The following is a 17368-nucleotide window of genomic DNA, read 5'->3' as shown; positions in this document are numbered from 1 at the left end:
GTGCGAGGTCACAGAGTGTCACAACGTACTATAACCCATTTCCCCCACATCCCATCTCTGTGTCACCCTGGGCTACGTTTTAAATCAAATACTTTGATTTTCAAACATAACATCATCGTCTCCGTATGTCCAAGTCCACACCCCGGGTATCTCACTTCTCCCGGGAAGGTGACAGCCGAGCTGTCGCACGACCCTGCTTTCCTGGGTGGTGGTGCAGCTCCTTCGACTGGTGCAGCCTGCAGCCTACGGAACCACAGCTCTTGTCTCCCATGTGCGCTCAGCGGAGCCAGGTTGTACATGCAGTGCACTCTTCACATTGTAGGGATTTGTGAGCCAGAACCAGACACACTTGTAAAGAAGCACAGTAGGATAAAGGTCTGAGAACATCGGTAAGGGTTAACTGCAAGCGACTGCTACAGATACAGGAAAACTATCAGGTTAGACGGAGCTGCTGACTTTTTGCTTTTGTCTGTTTTTAACTATCACAAATGTCCCAGGTTTTTTGTCTGTTTGTTTTAATCAAAAATAGAATAAAACCTAGCCTTAAATTAAATGTAATGTTGATATAACTAAGTATGGCCAGAGGTAAAAATGTGTAGAAGGAAATAGCATATCTCAACATATTTGCCACCGTTGAAAGATCTTTGTCATCGGCATCTTTGATTATTTTTATTGCTGTATTTTCATTTTTCTTAGTGAACTATTTTCTGATGGGGTCAAGGATTTCATTGATTACAAGTTAGAGCAAACATACAAATTGGATCTCAAAAACTAGTTTGGAAAAAAGAAAAAATAAGGACAAAAATGCAAGGGCAGAGACTCCCTGTGACACCACACTGCGTCAGTGTCTTTGGGTCACTTAGGTTTACATCATCTCTTTTCCATCACGAGAGCCCAGAGTGTCCATGAGGAATCCGAAAGACACAAGTCAAGAGATTTATAGAACCAACAGGGAAGCTCATGTCAAATGCCAGACTTTGGAAACTTAATCCTTGCTTCAAATAGGGCCAAGTCCCCGAGTGTTGACTCTAAAGTTATAGAAAAAAAGAAAAAAATCTTCACATTCTGCTTTTTCTATCTTTAATTTTTGTTTGAAGCAAATTGTAACTATTCGCTGCTCCTGCCTTCATGGATTTCCAAGGTGAAATTAGAGCACGCATGCATTAAGAGAGAGAGAGCGAGTGCATGGGATGGTTTCACTTGCTCCGTTTTGTCCTTTTGTGCTTTGACTGAAACCCCACTTAATGTATTCACTCGGCACTTCCTTCAGCAGAGAGTAAGCGCCAGCCACCCCAGATACTGCTTCAGGCTTAGCGATGAAACAGACAGGAACCTGACCTCACTGAGCTTACATTCTCGTGAGGAGGTGAGAAAAAATAAGCAAACATTAAAAGAGTTATAACTCTTTGTTTGTTTGTTTTTTAAAGCAAGACGAGGTAATTCGGTGTCTGGAAAACTACTTTGAAATAGGTTGGCAAAACGCCTCTCAAAAAGAAGACATTTAAATTGACACCTGCCTAATAAAAAGGATCAAACCAAGTGAATGCTGTATACACAGAGCATTGCAGAGGGCATATTCCACAAAGCAGAAGCGGCTGATGTGTGGGGAGGACACTAAGAGCCAAGTGTACCTGGAAAGGAATGAACAGGAAGCCTGTTGCAAGACCAGGGCTGAGAGTCTAGGCCAAGACCCAGGGAGGCCGTGTAGGCCATGGCGAGGATGTGACCGCACCCAAGGCGGTGGAGAGCCGCGGAGGGGTTTCAAGCAGGGGACTGCCATCTGATCCCATCACCCTCATTATTCCTGCAGGCCCAAGGGCGTTGAAGATGTTTGGTCTGTAAATTGCCCAAACGGTATCAACCCATCTTTAGTTTTAATGCCACATAAAGTTTGACTCCCAAGGTATAATTTGTAAACTGTATGATATTATTCTTACACTGTGACCTGGGGAAAAGGAAATATTCAGTGTATCAATTTCAAGTGCCCAGATATGAGAAGAAAATCTAATGTACTCCAGCTGGAAAGATTACAGTGCATCTTGTAAATATTTCTCCAGTGTATAATTCCCTTCTTGGATGACTTTTTACCTTGACTCAAACCTCAGTCCATTATAGCCAACGGAAAATGGAATACAAATTATGAATTCTTTCAAAAATAAAGGAAAAAATGCTCTTCTACAATAAATGCAGAAGTCTGTGCTCTATCATCGTTTTTTTCTTCCCAAGATCATCATTGAATGACAGTTTTGCTAACAGGGCATTTCTTGGTAAGGCCGTGGTCTGCTGAAATAGAGCTATTAGGAAAACAAATGATTCTCTTTAGCATCTTGACGTGAGTATAGGTTTTATGCAGCTGTATTAGGCTGTAGCCTCCATTGATATATAGGGTCTCTTCTGAAGTGTTTTAAAGACAAAGTACAGGCAGACCATAGGCTCTTGTGACACTAAAGATCAAGTCAAGTCATAAAATCTCATCCACCCTGGACTCATTTACCCCGCATCAACAGCTGATATTTTGATGTCGCTCTCTTTATTAATTAGAGTCATTTCTCCGATTATGCTTAGTCTACAACCGTAACAGAAAACACATAGCATTTCATAGATCTATGGCTCCTAAAAACTTGAGGTTTTAGATCATCCTTAATACACAAATTAAGGTCTCTGTGTACTCCTCAACAAAGGGAAAATAATCTCTCAGACTCTGGTGAGATGTACTCTGAACTCATTCCATGAGCATGGCAATTTTCACACAAAGGAATGTCCAGGAGGGTCTGCCAACAGTCCGGGGTTTGAGAGAGAGACATCCGTCATCACAGAGGCCAGGATTTAGGAAATGGACCAGAAACGATGAGCTGCACCGAGGCTCAGAAATGAGCCGTGAGCGGCTCCGGACAGGAGCGGAAAGGGTCCAGTTGCCCGTGGTCTTGAAGCCAAGTAGGGTCTGTCTATGCCTGAGAAGCTCCTCGCGTGATTGAGAAACCTGACATGGGCATGGCAGCCATTTACATTGGGAGCCCGGAGAAGAGCAAGCGAACAAAGTTCAGGTTTTCTAGAAGTTCCCAGGACGGCGGTCCGGGGACGTACCCTTCAGAGCACTTTCCCCAGAGTCTCGGGCAGTCTTTTCCAAGTCACGTCTGAGCCTATCCCTCCTTTTAAAAAAAAGGGTTGTCAAGTAGATTTTTATTCTTTGTTTTGTTTTCCTAAGATATTTTCTTGTTATCAATGCTTTGTGCTATGTCTAGAATAGTCTGCTTTAGATTTCCTAAAATCCAAGACTTTTTGGTTTTCCTATAAATATTCTCAAGATAAATCTTCCAATCACCATGTCCTAGTGATGGTTTTCCTCCAGGACTTAGAGAGAAAGGGAACTTAGAAATAAGGAGTAAGTGGGGAGCCAAGGCATCCGGACTCCCAGTTGTGAAATGCACCTGCTCTTTGTTTTGTTTTTCTGACTTATCTGTGTACCCAGAAGACTAAAACACATTTCATACTCCAGGCCCTAAAATTAGCTATAATGAAGGCAGATCCTTTTTATCTTCTCTAAGGGTCTCAGAGTACAATGGTGTGTGCTTCGCTCGGCCTCCAAGTGACAACAGTCTTTGGTAGAAGATTTTAAAATAGTACTGGTCTAAATCACCGCTGACTAGGGTTGCAGCAAGCTCTCTGAAGCCTTCAACCTTCTGCACACTGATGACTCAGAAACCTTCCAGCTGGGTTCAGACACAGCAGCAGGACCAACCTTACAACCCCATTCCCACCTGACAGTCAGAAATACATAGACTTCCACACAGTTAATTTTAGAATGTAGCTCATGGGGTTCTTTCCCAGACCCCTCAGCACAGCATCTGTGCGAAAGCTGGTCCATACACCATCATCTGACAGTTTTTACTACTTTCCCAAAAAGACTATCTTAAATTAATGATGTCAAACTCTCAGTCATCTTTTGAACAGATAGCGCTGTCTCTGATGTCATGTCTTGAGATTGCTGGCTCTGAATCATGTTACACAAATATCTCTATCCCCAATTGTATTTTGTAAGACTTTCATTCAACAAATGTGTATTGCGTGTCAATCATTTGCCTGGCACCATGCTTAAGACTAGGGATAAGATTGTTTTTAAAAATGCATGGTTTCTGGCCCAAAGGAACTTCAGGCTGGGGGGACTCAGAATCAGAACATGGGGGAAAGGACCCGGAAGTTCACAGTCTCCCTCTTTGGTTTCACAGAAGAAGTTCGTCAAGTTTCTATAGCTCTGCTACTCTCCTAGAGGCATATGGTAACCCAGGAACAAGAAGGAAATCAGAATCCAGGCCTCCCAATTTCGGTGCACTTTCTACTGTACAACTCAGCAATAAAGTGTACTCACTCCCATGTCCATTGCAGCATTATTTACATTCGCCAAGATATGGAAGCAATGCAAGTACCCATCAATAGATGAATGGATAAAAAAAGCTGTGGTACATATATACAATGGAATATTATTTGGCCATAAAAAATAAAACATTGCCACTTACGACAGCATTAGTTGACCTAGAAGATATTTGCTAAGTGAAATAAACCAGACAGACAAAGACAAATACACTATGATACTTCTTGTATGTGGAATCTAAAGAACATACTAAACAAAATAGAACTAGACTTATAGATACAGAGAATAGATTGATGGATTCCAGAGGGGACGGTGTTGGGGGGTGGGAAAAGTTTAAGGGATTAAGAAGTACTGATAAGTAGTTACGGAATAGACATCGGGATGTAAAGTGCAGCATAAGGAATATAGTCAACAATAATGTAATAACTATCTATGGTCCCAGGTAGGTACTTGAATTATCGGAGGGAATACTTTATAACTTATGTGAATGTCCATCCGCCGTGCTGTACACCCGAAACCAATCCAATATAGTGTTGGATGCAAGCTATAATTATAAACCAAAATAAAATAGAAATTAAAAAAATTCACTCAACTACCATTTAAAGTGTTTCTACTTTCGTCCTCATTGCAGACATCTTTCAGCACCCAGAGACATAACACTCGGACATTTTTTAAAAATGGCAGTATAAAAGGCGACACGCACTTTTCATTCGAGCCAAAAAGCTCAATTCCAAGAAGAAAATTGAAGTCGCACGTGTCCTCTGAGGAGCCCACCGTGCTTTGCAGAGAGTGTCCAGTTACTCACGGCAGCATTCCTGGGACGCATCGTTAGGAGATCCCCTGTGCGATGGGCAGCACCTCTTCCTCCTCAGACCTTGCAGGAGCCTTTCACAGAGTCTGACATAAAAGGAGGTAATTCTCACAGTGCTCCAGGGAGTAGGAAAAATATATTAAAAACCATGGAAAGACCAAATTACTATTGGCGGCTAGGGAAATAAGAGTCACTGAGAGTTAAGGGGCTACACAACTTTGGGGGGAAATAATTTTTTCTTGCTTTTTAAAGCAATAGACCCTGCTAAAACACAAGGTATGTATGGCTAGGTCCAGGGAGCCTAACCGGAAATGGGAGAGGAGAAGTAGCTAAGGAAGAAGAGAAGCCCGCACTGATTCAAAGACTTCAAGCCAGGACCAGAGGAGGAAGCAGGATGCTCTGCTGTCGTCTCCTCCGTTCCTTTATTCGTTCACTCGCTTCGTGAATGTTTTCAGTGTACAGATGCTTCTCAACTCACACTAGGGTCATGTATCAATAAACCCATCATAAATGGAAAATTCCATATCAGAAATGCATTTAGTACACCTAAGCTACCAAATGGCATGGCTGATGCTAGCCTACCTGAGATGTGCTCAGAATGTAAGCCTACCCCTGGACAAGACTATTTAACACCAAGACCAACAACCTACTGCGATTTTATGTCAATGAAGAAGAGGCAGCATGCTTGGTGTGACGTCACTGGTCCCTTAAATATGTATTTGCCCCGGCGCAGTAGGCAGCGTGTCAGCACCGTAAATATAAAATGACGGTGGCAGAGGGACTTGAAAGTAAACCATGTATCCAAAAGCACAGCATACTTAACAAAAGGAGAGGTACCTAGTGATTGCTTGGTTATCTCCGCTTCGCAAGTGTGTATGTATGTCGGAAGCATTTATTTGAATAAAAGTATAAACAGAGATGATATTTTCAACAGAGTGTAAAATAAAAAGGATTATTCATTGGCATAGATTTAGAAGCAGAGCGCTGATGTGGAAAAAATACAGACAAGAACACACACTGGGAACGAGGAGTCGATTTTATCAAATACTATTTTTGAGGGAAGCTTGTGGAGGGCCTAGCATTAAAGACAGAAATCGATTACAGCTTAAATAACAGGCTAGATATGATAGTGCATGGGCAAAGGGAACACGAAATTGAAGGCAGGAAGAGGGGCAGAGACATAGAGGGGCCAGGGAGGAAGAAAATAAAACTGTGCTGAGGAACAAGAGACAACATAGGACCAGGTGGAACAGCCCCTGGAGAGAGGACCGGTAGACCGATTTCAATGAAAATCGGAATAGATGAGATTAATCTGATTCATGACAAGACTTTGTGACGAACAGTGAATATAAGAGCCTTCCTGAGGCCGGTGACAGACGCCACGCTGTAGGGGCCCCTGCTGGGGTTCAGCTCTGCAGGCACATTCTGTGATGGGCAATGACTGTAGTCCCAGCAGCTCCACAGGCTTGTCCACCGTTTCCTGAGATCCACCTGTGACCCTCTACACCCCGCCATGGGGAAGCCTACCGGGATTCAAGTGAGGCGCAGCCACACACTTCACACGAACGGGTCTGTTGCGGTATCATTGACATACAATAAACCGCACATATGTTTATACCAGGATCAAACCCACGACCATTCTGGTGCACAGGACAATGCTCCAGCCAACGGAGCCACAAACCAGGGCTGCTGTTCATCTTTGACATTGCCGCTGTCATCTCTACACGCTGTATTTGCATCCTTTAAAGAACTGTGCACACCTCTCACCAACATGTTCAGACTTTCCTCCAGTTTCTCGAACATGTGGAATACATCCGTAATCACCGGTTACACGTTTTTGTCCACTAACTCTGCCGAGGGCCATTTCTGGGTCGGTTTTGATGGATGGCTTTTCTCTTCATCGTGGATAGTCTTTGTCCTGCCTCTTTTTATGCCTGATAATGTGTCATTGGATGCAAGGCTCTGGGCATTTTACCTTGTTGGGGAGAGAGGGTAAATATATATATATATTTTTTTTTTATCCTTACCCGAGGACATTTTTGCATGTATCTTCAGATAGAGCTGGAGGGAGAGAGGCAGGAAGAGAGAGAGAGAGAGAGAAACATCGACGTGAGAGAGACACATCAAGTGGTTGCCACCCATACTACCCAACTGGGGCCGGGGACAAACTGCAAGCGAGGTACGCGCCCTTACCAGGAACCGAACCCAGGACTCTCTGGTCTATGGGCCGATGCTCTAACCGCTGAGCCAACCCGGCCAGGGCAGGGGTAAATATTTTTGAACTTCTAAGAATGTTCCTGTACGTCCTTTTAGGATGGCTATATTAGTTGGAAACTATTTGATCCTCTCAGGTCTTGCTTTTAAGATATAGTCGGTGGGATGCAAACAACATTCGGTCTAATGTCAAATTTCCCTTTACTGAGGCCAGACAGTCCTCAGTTCTTTACCCAAAGCCCGGGAGTGACGGGGGTTCAGCCTGGCTGTCGGGAACAGTTCTGCCTGGGAGCCCCTCCCTACCCTACAGGTTGGAAACATCCCAGGCAGTAAGCGGGCAGGCAGAGAGCTCACACCATCTGTTTCTCAGTCTCACTGTCCAGTTTCTGAGAGCCACTGACTCGTATACTTTGTCCTATATAATAGTTGTTGCAGGTACTTGGTAAATATGCCCCTTCTTCTTCTACCTTGACTAGAGCTGGAAGTCCTGAGAGCCATATTTTTAAATTTGATTTTATCTCTCTAATTTTTTGAAGGAAATTATTTGTAAGCCTTGGTATTTCTGCTGCTATGTGTAACATGTTCGTCATAGTGCACTGTGGCCCACCATCATGTTAGGACACCATGTCCCAAGGGAAATAAAGCATGTGTTGAACTACATATATTCTCCTAGGAAGGAAGAAAAAAAACCAGCAACACTGAACACTAAAGAGTTTGGGGGTGTCTTCACGCAATTAAATGTTCCTATGGACTCAGCACTCTGAGAGGGAGAACAAAATTCTGAGAGACCAGGTTGGAATTTGTTGGAGGATTAAGAATCTTAAAAGGCAGTGATGGGTACCTTGTCCCCTAGAGAGGGTTCAGGGAGGAGTTTCCCTGACAATATCTGATGTTTGTCAACACATCTGACCCTCCAAATACTCAGGGTCCTTGTGGTCAAGTCACAAGGTGTTCTTGGTAAACCTGTGGGGTTGGAGAGGGTACGGACCCTGGACTCTGGTGAGGGGTGTGGAATTTCGCAGTCCTAGGACTTTCTTCAAGGCAAGTCAGATGTTTGGGTGGAATGAAGAACCACCGATTTGAAGAGACCACTATCAGACCATCTTGAGGCATAGAGCCCATCCTAGAGAGAAAATGTTCTAGGTGTCCTTCTCACTTCTACACGGGAGACTCCCCAAGAAAGAGGGAAGGAGATGCCAGGCAGTGAAGACCAAGCTTAGAATATGTAGTGGTGGCATCCAGGGGACTTTTCTGGAGGACTTTTCAGCAACGGGGCCAGCTTCAGGGCCGCGGTCTCCAGTGGGAACAGGATGCCTGGGACTTCGAGGACTGCTCAGAGTGCACAGAGCAAGGCCACCAGGGGGGCCTGCCACCTGCAGACGGAGCTCCTCTGGACCAAACGGGAGCTCTCCATCTCTCCCTGAGTGGCTTCAAGGACGCCTTTCTTCAGACACTGGAGACGGAGGGTGGGCAGCCACCGTGGGTGCTCCGTCATGGTCGGGATGTCAGAGGGGGGATTCTCCAGATCGTGCATAGGCTTGAAAGTGTGGAACCCACACCCTCAGACTGATCTGGACTTGTGTCAGCCCCACAAATATAAGACCTAGGAGTGAGGTTGCAAACCATTAAAAAGAAAACTCAGGGACTCTCTCTTTAAAAGAAAAAAAAAAAAAAGAATGAAACACACACACACACACACACCATATATATATATATATATATATATATATATATATATATATATATATGAAAGGCTTTTGAAGGAAATTAAACTGTATTTCAAAAAGGATTTAGTCTCTGAGTATATGCTTCTTGGGGATTAGTTTGGTGTCAAACAGGAGTTGCTCACATTGGTGGGAAAGTGTGTGGAAGACACTTCGTCATACAAGCCAGAGCAGGTCTACCTCCTGTCCACCTCCTTTGTTAGGAAGGGTATCTGGACTCATAACCTGTGATCCTTGACTTACCTGGTCCCATCCCTTTACGTTTTTGCTGGCAGCCCTGAAGTAAAGATCTCATGATATGTAGAGAAGTCTTACCACACTCGCCTGCCTACTGTCCCTTGTGCCCCTAGTGGAGAAACAACCATACTGCATCCAGGAGGAGACATTTCCCAGCCTTTCAGACAAGATACATAGATGTGTGATAAAACTACAGGCAGGTTGGGCAGAAAGATCTGACTTAACTGGCAGGAGTACCCTTTGCCTCCCCTATTACCTTTTACCTGCATCCTGGAATGCTGATGTAATGCACGGTGCTCAAGCAGCCGTCTTGGAACATGCAGCCACCTTGAGGATGTGCCGAGGAGAGCAGAGCAGAAACACAAAGCAGCCGTGTCGCTGAAACTCCAGGCAGCTTCCATGCCAACCCTGGGTTGCCTCTTCCAGACTTCGTTCATGAAATAAACTCTTGGTTATTATTTTCTTCTGTTTCTCTGGGCAGTTGAACCTTTTCATGCCACAGAGACAAAGCCAATTGGATGAAGAATGACACAGAAATATACAGAGAACACGCTCCATTTTGAATATTTTCTCAAGCTAACTGGAAGTCTGGAGCCTGGAAACTTGGCACGAACTGTGCTGGAGGGAGAAGAGAACGAGGGACAGGATGGGGTGAACGAGCAGAGAAAATGCAGCTACTCCACAAGGAATGCACCCAGAAAATCCAATTTCATCAGATTAAAGAGAGGGAAAAGATGGCCAAGCATGTGTCCTTACCCCTTGGTTCATACAGAATGCAGCTGGATTTTCAGACAATTGAGAGGGTAAGAGAAAAAAGAAACCACAGAAAGGTAATAATTTAAAAAGTGAGCTCTAAATTATTGGTAAGGTGCAAAGGTGGGAAATAACTTATAGAATTTTAATCTGAAAAAAATAGAACATTTAATTGATTTGATTTTGTAGTCAGTTCGTGGTAATATAACTGTGAATTATTATCACTCTATACAGAAGCTCTAAAAGTAGAAGAGATGATTATAATCCCTGATGTTTTAATTTTCTGGGTCTATAGAAGTTGAGTAAAGGGAAAAGAAAGTCAATAGTTAAAGCTTCCTTGGTAGATAAAAATTACTGCTCTAGGCCATAAAAGCGAGGTTTGGGATAAGAGAAAAGATTGGCTATGAAAATGCGGAAAACTATGTTTTCCCCTTGTTGTAAATGCAGCCTTTTACTGAAATGATGGAAGAGAAGCAGGATTTGAAACCAAAGAATATGATTACAGTAAACTAGTAACCATGTACTAGTCTCAGATTACTTAAAACATTCTCATTCACCTTTTTATGAGAACCCACTTTTGCTCCTGATATATATGTATTTTTTCTTTTGTACTGTGAGAATAAAAAAGCTTACAGTCACATTTAAAGGATTTTCACTTTCATAAAATATATCACTGGTAGACTAAATGGTAAATTGGAGAAAATGTTGCCTAACGTAAAACCACTTCTGCTACTGTTCTTATTTTATATTTCTTTATAAAACCAGAGGCAGCAGCATCTGGCCCTTCTATGTCAATCTCCTCCTTAAAGCGCGAAGTTGTTTTAACTCATTTGGGAGGATTTCTTGTGTTTGGATGACCACCCTCTACATCCCCAACTCTACACATAAATAGTAAAAGACAAACATGCATGGGGGGCGGGGGAACATCATGCTTGCAATCGCTACGTATTAAAGTATCGTCTCAGCAATCCATGGTATGTACCCAGGGCAAGGAAAGAATGTCTTCTGTCACACACCTTTGTTTCCTCGGGAGGATGAGAATTTTATGAGCTCCAAGGTCCCCTTGCATCCCAAAGCCCATGTGACTTAGAGGCCTGTGTGATGTTAGCAAGATCAGCATTGTTCTCTGCTGAAGGCACAGAATCTCAGAGCGGAATGAGAACCCAGAAACTCAAGCATGATGCGGAGAGGTACCTGGAGAAAACTGGGAGGAACACGTCATTAAAAAACCAGATAAAGAGACAATGTCAGGGCAGCAACACAGTGTTGCGAATTTTTTGACCAGATCTGATCCTCAAAGACTTGACCACGCCTTCCAAGTCACCGCCTTCCCATCCCACTTCCAATGTGGCCCACTGGGAATAGCCTCCAAGCCAAGCACACTTGACCTGGTGCTTGGTGGCGCAGTGGTTAGCAGCCCTTACAACCAGTGAGGATGTGACCGCAGAGGATGACCAACTTAAAGTGGTTCCAGGGTGTGGCGTCTTCCTACCCTCACCAAGAACCAGGAGGAAATCACAAATACATTCATACCATTAGAGGCAACACCCTTTTCTGTGAGCGACAGGCAGTACAGGTTGGGGTTCTGTTGGCGTTAATTTTGTATAGGTTTATGGTGTCGAGCAGAGATTCCAAGATGGGGTGCTAAGTAACTGTCGTGTTTGGAGAGTTTTACCTGGGAGCACCTTGAGTTTCTTGGTTACTCAATCTTTGCTCCTGTTTATTGCTTTTCCCTCCTTAACTTGATTTCTCTGAAGGTAAGAGAGAAAGTAGATGGTGGTCACTTACTCTACAGTCTTGCAAAGGACACCTAAATACCCAGATGCCATCCTGTTTAGCCTGCATGCTAAGAATTAATACAAGCATGCTGAGTATCACGTGACCTTCAGGGACATGATCTTTGGGACAAAACTGACAGGAGGGAGCAAAGAAAAGCCACCAAGTCCTGACATCCTCTTCACGGGCCCCAGCCTTGCATGCTCAGAACCTCACGTGGTCTCCGTGAAGGCCCTCAGCGTCCGGTGCTTGTTGCTGTACACGGAGTCGTGCCTCGATGTGGTCCCCAGCCCCACCTTTATTTTCTCTATACTCTACAAATACATATCTGGATTTAATCAATTCTAATTGCAGAGGAGGAAAACCTCTCTTCTCCTCTAGGTTCTTCGGCCTAATGATTAAATGAACGTAAGACAGATCAGCAGGAGAAAAGCAAATTGAATTTTGTACGACAGGAGCCTCAGAGAAGGGAGCAAAGCAGGCAGCTTTTATACCTTGTAGACAAAGAAACAATCAATTTGTGAAGAATTGACAAGGCAAAGGGGTTTGGAGCAGTGAGTCAGGGACAGGGTTTGTTTATACAGCCTTCTTGGCCCTGAATTTCCTGTCTCTGTGGTAGGAGGCCGTCTCCAGGGGTAGGGATGGTACCCTTGACATGAGCAATTTATTTGCTGCTTTCAGGGAGACAAAGGAGGTCAGAGTGTCCTACTTGTACCAGCTGTTTTGTAAGTAACTTTAACTGAAAATAATATTTCACAGTAGCATATTATGGGGTGGCCTACCCTGAACCCATAAACAACATCTAAGTTGTTCGAAGCATACCCCTATATTTTCTTAAATTTCTTAAAGATGTGTGATGGTACATTTGTCTACGTAAACCTTTGTATTCGCAACATATGATGTCAGATACAAACACTGTTCGAGGCCCGAGTGGCCTTACAGTCCAGTAAAGCGAATACGACATGTGCATAAGCGATTCTAATACAGTGTAGACAAGTACCCGAGAAAAAGTCGTCTGCAATATGCAGTTACAATGGAGGAGCAGCTAAAATTCTGCCGGTGTGGGAGTTGATAGAATATGCAAAAAAGAGGCCCCGAGAAAGGCAGGGACACCCGAGCTAGGCCAGTTGTTCTCAACCCCAGCTGTGGAGCTTGGACAAATACTGAAGCCTAGATTCCACCTCGGAGGCAGTGGGTTCAGCACCCAAATCACCCACAGGTGCGAATTATTGGTTTCCTTTCAAATAAGATGGAAGTATTTCCTCTCAGAAGGAAATATGGCACACTTTTGGCTACGCCACATCGAAAGGATCGGTCTAGTGCTCCAACCACTAGCTGAAATTCATCATACTAGTGTACTGACGATAGCAAGATTTTAAAAAATATTTGAGAGCAGACTGACTTCTTATAAAAACATTTTCAGGAATTAAATTGTTTATTCGGGCCCAGCCAGTGTGGCTCAGTGGACTGAGGGTGGTCCCATGGGCGGAGATGTTCTGGGTTCGAATCCCGGTCAGGGCAGGTGCACAGCTTGTGGTTTGCTCCCCAGTGGGGGGTCTGCAGGAGGCAGCCAGTCGATGTTTCTCTCTCACATCGATGTTTTTATAGCTCTCTCCCTTGCTCTCTCTCTAAAACATAAATAAAAACATTTATAAAATAAATAACATTTTAAAAATAAATTGTTTATTTGGTAAGAAATGCAGCCCTTTCCATCCCCACCCCCCCTTTTTTTTTTCAGAAACAAAAATCCCAATTATAAGGCAAAGAAAATACATTGACTTAGGCAAACAAGCCACCATATCTATTAAAATTTCAGTGAATTTAATATATCCAGTGATTTTATTTAAGCAAATCAAAAAGACTTAATATACATTGACTACTAAATTGTTTGGATATTTGAATATTTTTCTTAGTTATAAGAAGACACTATGAGAATGTAATAATCTACCACTTTTCAATACCAGATGTTAATTCCACTGTAATCTAAGCTAACTCATCCCTTAGTGTAAAGCATTGACATTTATTTTTACAAAAAAAAAATAGTAATATATGATAGACGAAATATGTAAAGGCCTCTAAGTTCAAATTGGAAGTATTCTATATACTTAAGAAGGGTTGGGGCTGTGTAAATAATAGATGTAGCTGAGACCATTTAGGCTGTTACTGGGCAGTTTCTTACATTTATATTATTTGCTCAGATACAGCTCTGTGGATACTCACTACCATGTTGAGAGGCGGTTTAATCTCCCTGACCTGTTCGTTCTTCGTTCGAGGACAACTGGGGGAGTGGAAATTGTTTTTATATTTTCTCAGAAAGAAATCTCTGTCCCTGAGAACCCTGGCACATCAAACCACATCGTTTCCAGACCCGGGTCACATGTGAAGGGGTGTGTGGACACAGCATAGCATCCACAAAAATAGGCTAAAGCCCCTCCACACGGCAGTCGCTGTAACTCTCCGTGGCAGATTCACGCTGCTCCTAATCAGTTTCACACCAGGGAGATGCGCACAGCGAAAACATGCAGATTGGGAACAGCTCAGAAGTCACCTGGAAAATGACTGAAACCAGAGCTTTCCAGCATCGCCTCTCGGTGCCCAAAACACAAAAACATATGCTTCCCCCTTATTTTTTTGCCTTTTTTTTAAATAGAGAAATTAACTCCTGTTAGACTGTTGCCTGCTTCGAGATCTACATCACTGGTAATAGGATTAAGTTTTGCCCTTTCTAAGGAGTGTTAGGAAGGAAACATCAATTTATTTGCCTATTTGCAAAGCAAATTAGAACTGTTTTCCGCCCAGTTTTTTCAACCGCTTTCTTGAAAGTACAGTTTTCGGAGTTAAAGTGACCTTTCCAAATTATTGTTATTATTAGCCTAAACGCATGTTGCTGTTTTTGGCTCATAATAAAGAGATACAGGGAGCCAGGCAGAAAACCAGAACCGCAGAATCCCTGGGCTAATTGGGTGTCAGTTTCGTGTAACGTGAAGAATTAGATTCCTTTGCTGGCATCATTTACATGGACAGACACTAAGAGTCTTTCAAACCCTTCAGTCAACATTAAAACCCAGTATTTTATATGAGTTTAATGCTTTAGAGAATAGATAAAATAAGACGACTAGATTTTTGAGACTCGGTACTTTTGAGGTGACTTTTCCGTGGCATGGATGGGAATGGTTGGTCAGATTTGCTTCTGTGCATAATGGCTGTCTGAAAATTCATTTTGCAGGGTAAGGGAAGCCAAACACTGAAATTAATGTCAACTCTGTCTCCCCAACACAAGGGGTAAAGACTGAAATAGCCACGATCCCATATTTTCACCCGGGTGCAGTCGGGAAACAGGAAATGTCCACTGTCATTTATAACCAGAATGATCTGGCCAAGTTGTCCGACTGTAGGAAGTAACGAAATGATAGGCAGATCTCAATGACTGCATTTGATTTTCTTGGCTTGCCTGGCTCTGTCAAATAAATCAACACTGGCTTCATTATCCAACCTGGAAAAGCCTAACAAGTGTGCACAGAGCTGGCAGTGGTCTGATTAAGAAACAACTTCATATATTTGTCAGGGACTTAATCATGTAAATTAACAAAAGAGAGATCAATTTCTCCCCACCCTCTGTCAAACTCTGTGCGTGAAATCGTGCACCGACCAGACGCTGTAACACACACACTGGTCTTGGTCTAAAGTAGGAGGGGTGTGTGGGAACAGGACTGTCCTCCTTTTCATCCAATTAATTGTACCTGAAATTACAGTCAACAAAATTTAGGTCATGAAGATTAGACTAGCCATTTCGACAGCCAAGCCAATATAATGAGAGAGACATCCTTTTCCCTCACACACCCAGAAACCGACCCCCTGCTCCCTTATCAGAACACACAGAGCACGTCCCCTAATAACTCCCTCTACTTCTGTTTTGGATCCATGAGGTTTTCTAGCTGCAAAGCGCAGCTTTTCCCCACTGTCTTACGGGCTGCCAGTGCCTCACTCTGCCCAACTTACTTTGCTCCCCTCCAAGTTCGTTTCTCATCGCCGCTGTGCTGAGTTCTGGGGGCTCGGGATGAGGTCGCAAATTCAGAACATCGTGAAAGTACTGCATAGATTTCGTGGGACCATGTTGTGTTGAGTAGCTCTAGATCGGCAATTCTCAACCTTTTTCACCTCCTGGAACACATGAACTAATTACTAAAACTTTGGGGCACACAAAATATATTTTTTGCTGATCTGACAAAAAAATAGGTATAATTTTGATTCAGTCACACAAAATGGCTGTTGTTGTATTGGATGTTGCTACTGATTTTTTATTTGACAATCTAAGGGAAAAGATCTCAGTGCCCCTACTAAGTAGTCAGGGATTGCATGTTTTAGAAATTCTTGCAGCACACCAGTGTGCCACAGCATGCCCGCTGAAAATCACTGTTACAGATTTCAATATATATATACACACATATATATATACACACACACACACACACATATACATATATATGTGTGTGTGTGTATGCATATATGTGTGTGTGTGTGTATACACATATATATATATTTCTATAAAGTTAGCAACTGCGGGTCATAATAATCCTTGAGATTGGGTTTAAAATAATTGTCAGTTACTTTATTTTTGTTTTAATTCTATAAAGAAAATGAATTCATAATACCAAATTTATGTTGGCATAAAGATTACTCAAGCAATTACTTTAAATAAAAATTAAAGTATATCTTTTAGTATGTTCTTTATTAAAAAGGCAAAAAAGAAACAAAAAAAAAAGGGCCCTGGCCTGTGTGGTTCAATGGTTAGAGCGTCAGCCTGTGGACCAAAGAGCAGCGGGTTCGATTTCCGTCAAGAGCACGTACCTTGGTTGTGGTTCGGTCCCCTCAGGAGGCAACCAGTAGATGCTTCTCTCACATCAGTGTTTCTCTCTCTCTCTCTCTCTCTCTCTCTCTCTCCTCTTTCCCCACTCCCAGTCTATCTGAAGATAATGGAAAAATATCATAGGTTGAGGATTTTTTTTAAAAATTGAGATAATTAATTCAGAAATGCTATCACTGTTTCACCAAGTTGAAAATTGCGTGTGTTTTTTTTACCTAATAACTAACCTTTGTTAGTTCATGTGGTTAAGTCCCTGGTATTTTTCTAACAAATATATGAAGTTATTTCTTGGTCAGACCATTACCAGCCCTCTGTGCACACTCGTTATACTTTTCTACATTGAATTATTAAGCACATTGTGGAACTGACTTTCACTTTAACAATCGCATCAATGCGCATGACCTGCCAGCTGTTTTATGGACAGCATAGACAGGTACAAAGGACTGAGGTATGTTTGGAGACTGCTTTACAGTAAATGTGATTTACAGTATATTTGCAGAATGTTAACGGTCAAACCAAAGAAATTTCTTTTACTCCATGAGTGTGTTTTCGAAGAGCCACGTCAGAAGATAGAATTTTAAAGTGGAGTCTTGGTTCTGGCTTACTTTCTCTCTAGCTGA

The sequence above is a fragment of the Molossus molossus genome, unplaced genomic scaffold (genome assembly GCF_014108415.1).
Source record: "Molossus molossus isolate mMolMol1 unplaced genomic scaffold, mMolMol1.p scaffold_m16_p_6, whole genome shotgun sequence".
Classification (NCBI taxonomy): domain Eukaryota; kingdom Metazoa; phylum Chordata; class Mammalia; order Chiroptera; family Molossidae; genus Molossus; species Molossus molossus.
This window is presented reverse-complemented; position numbering follows the sequence as displayed.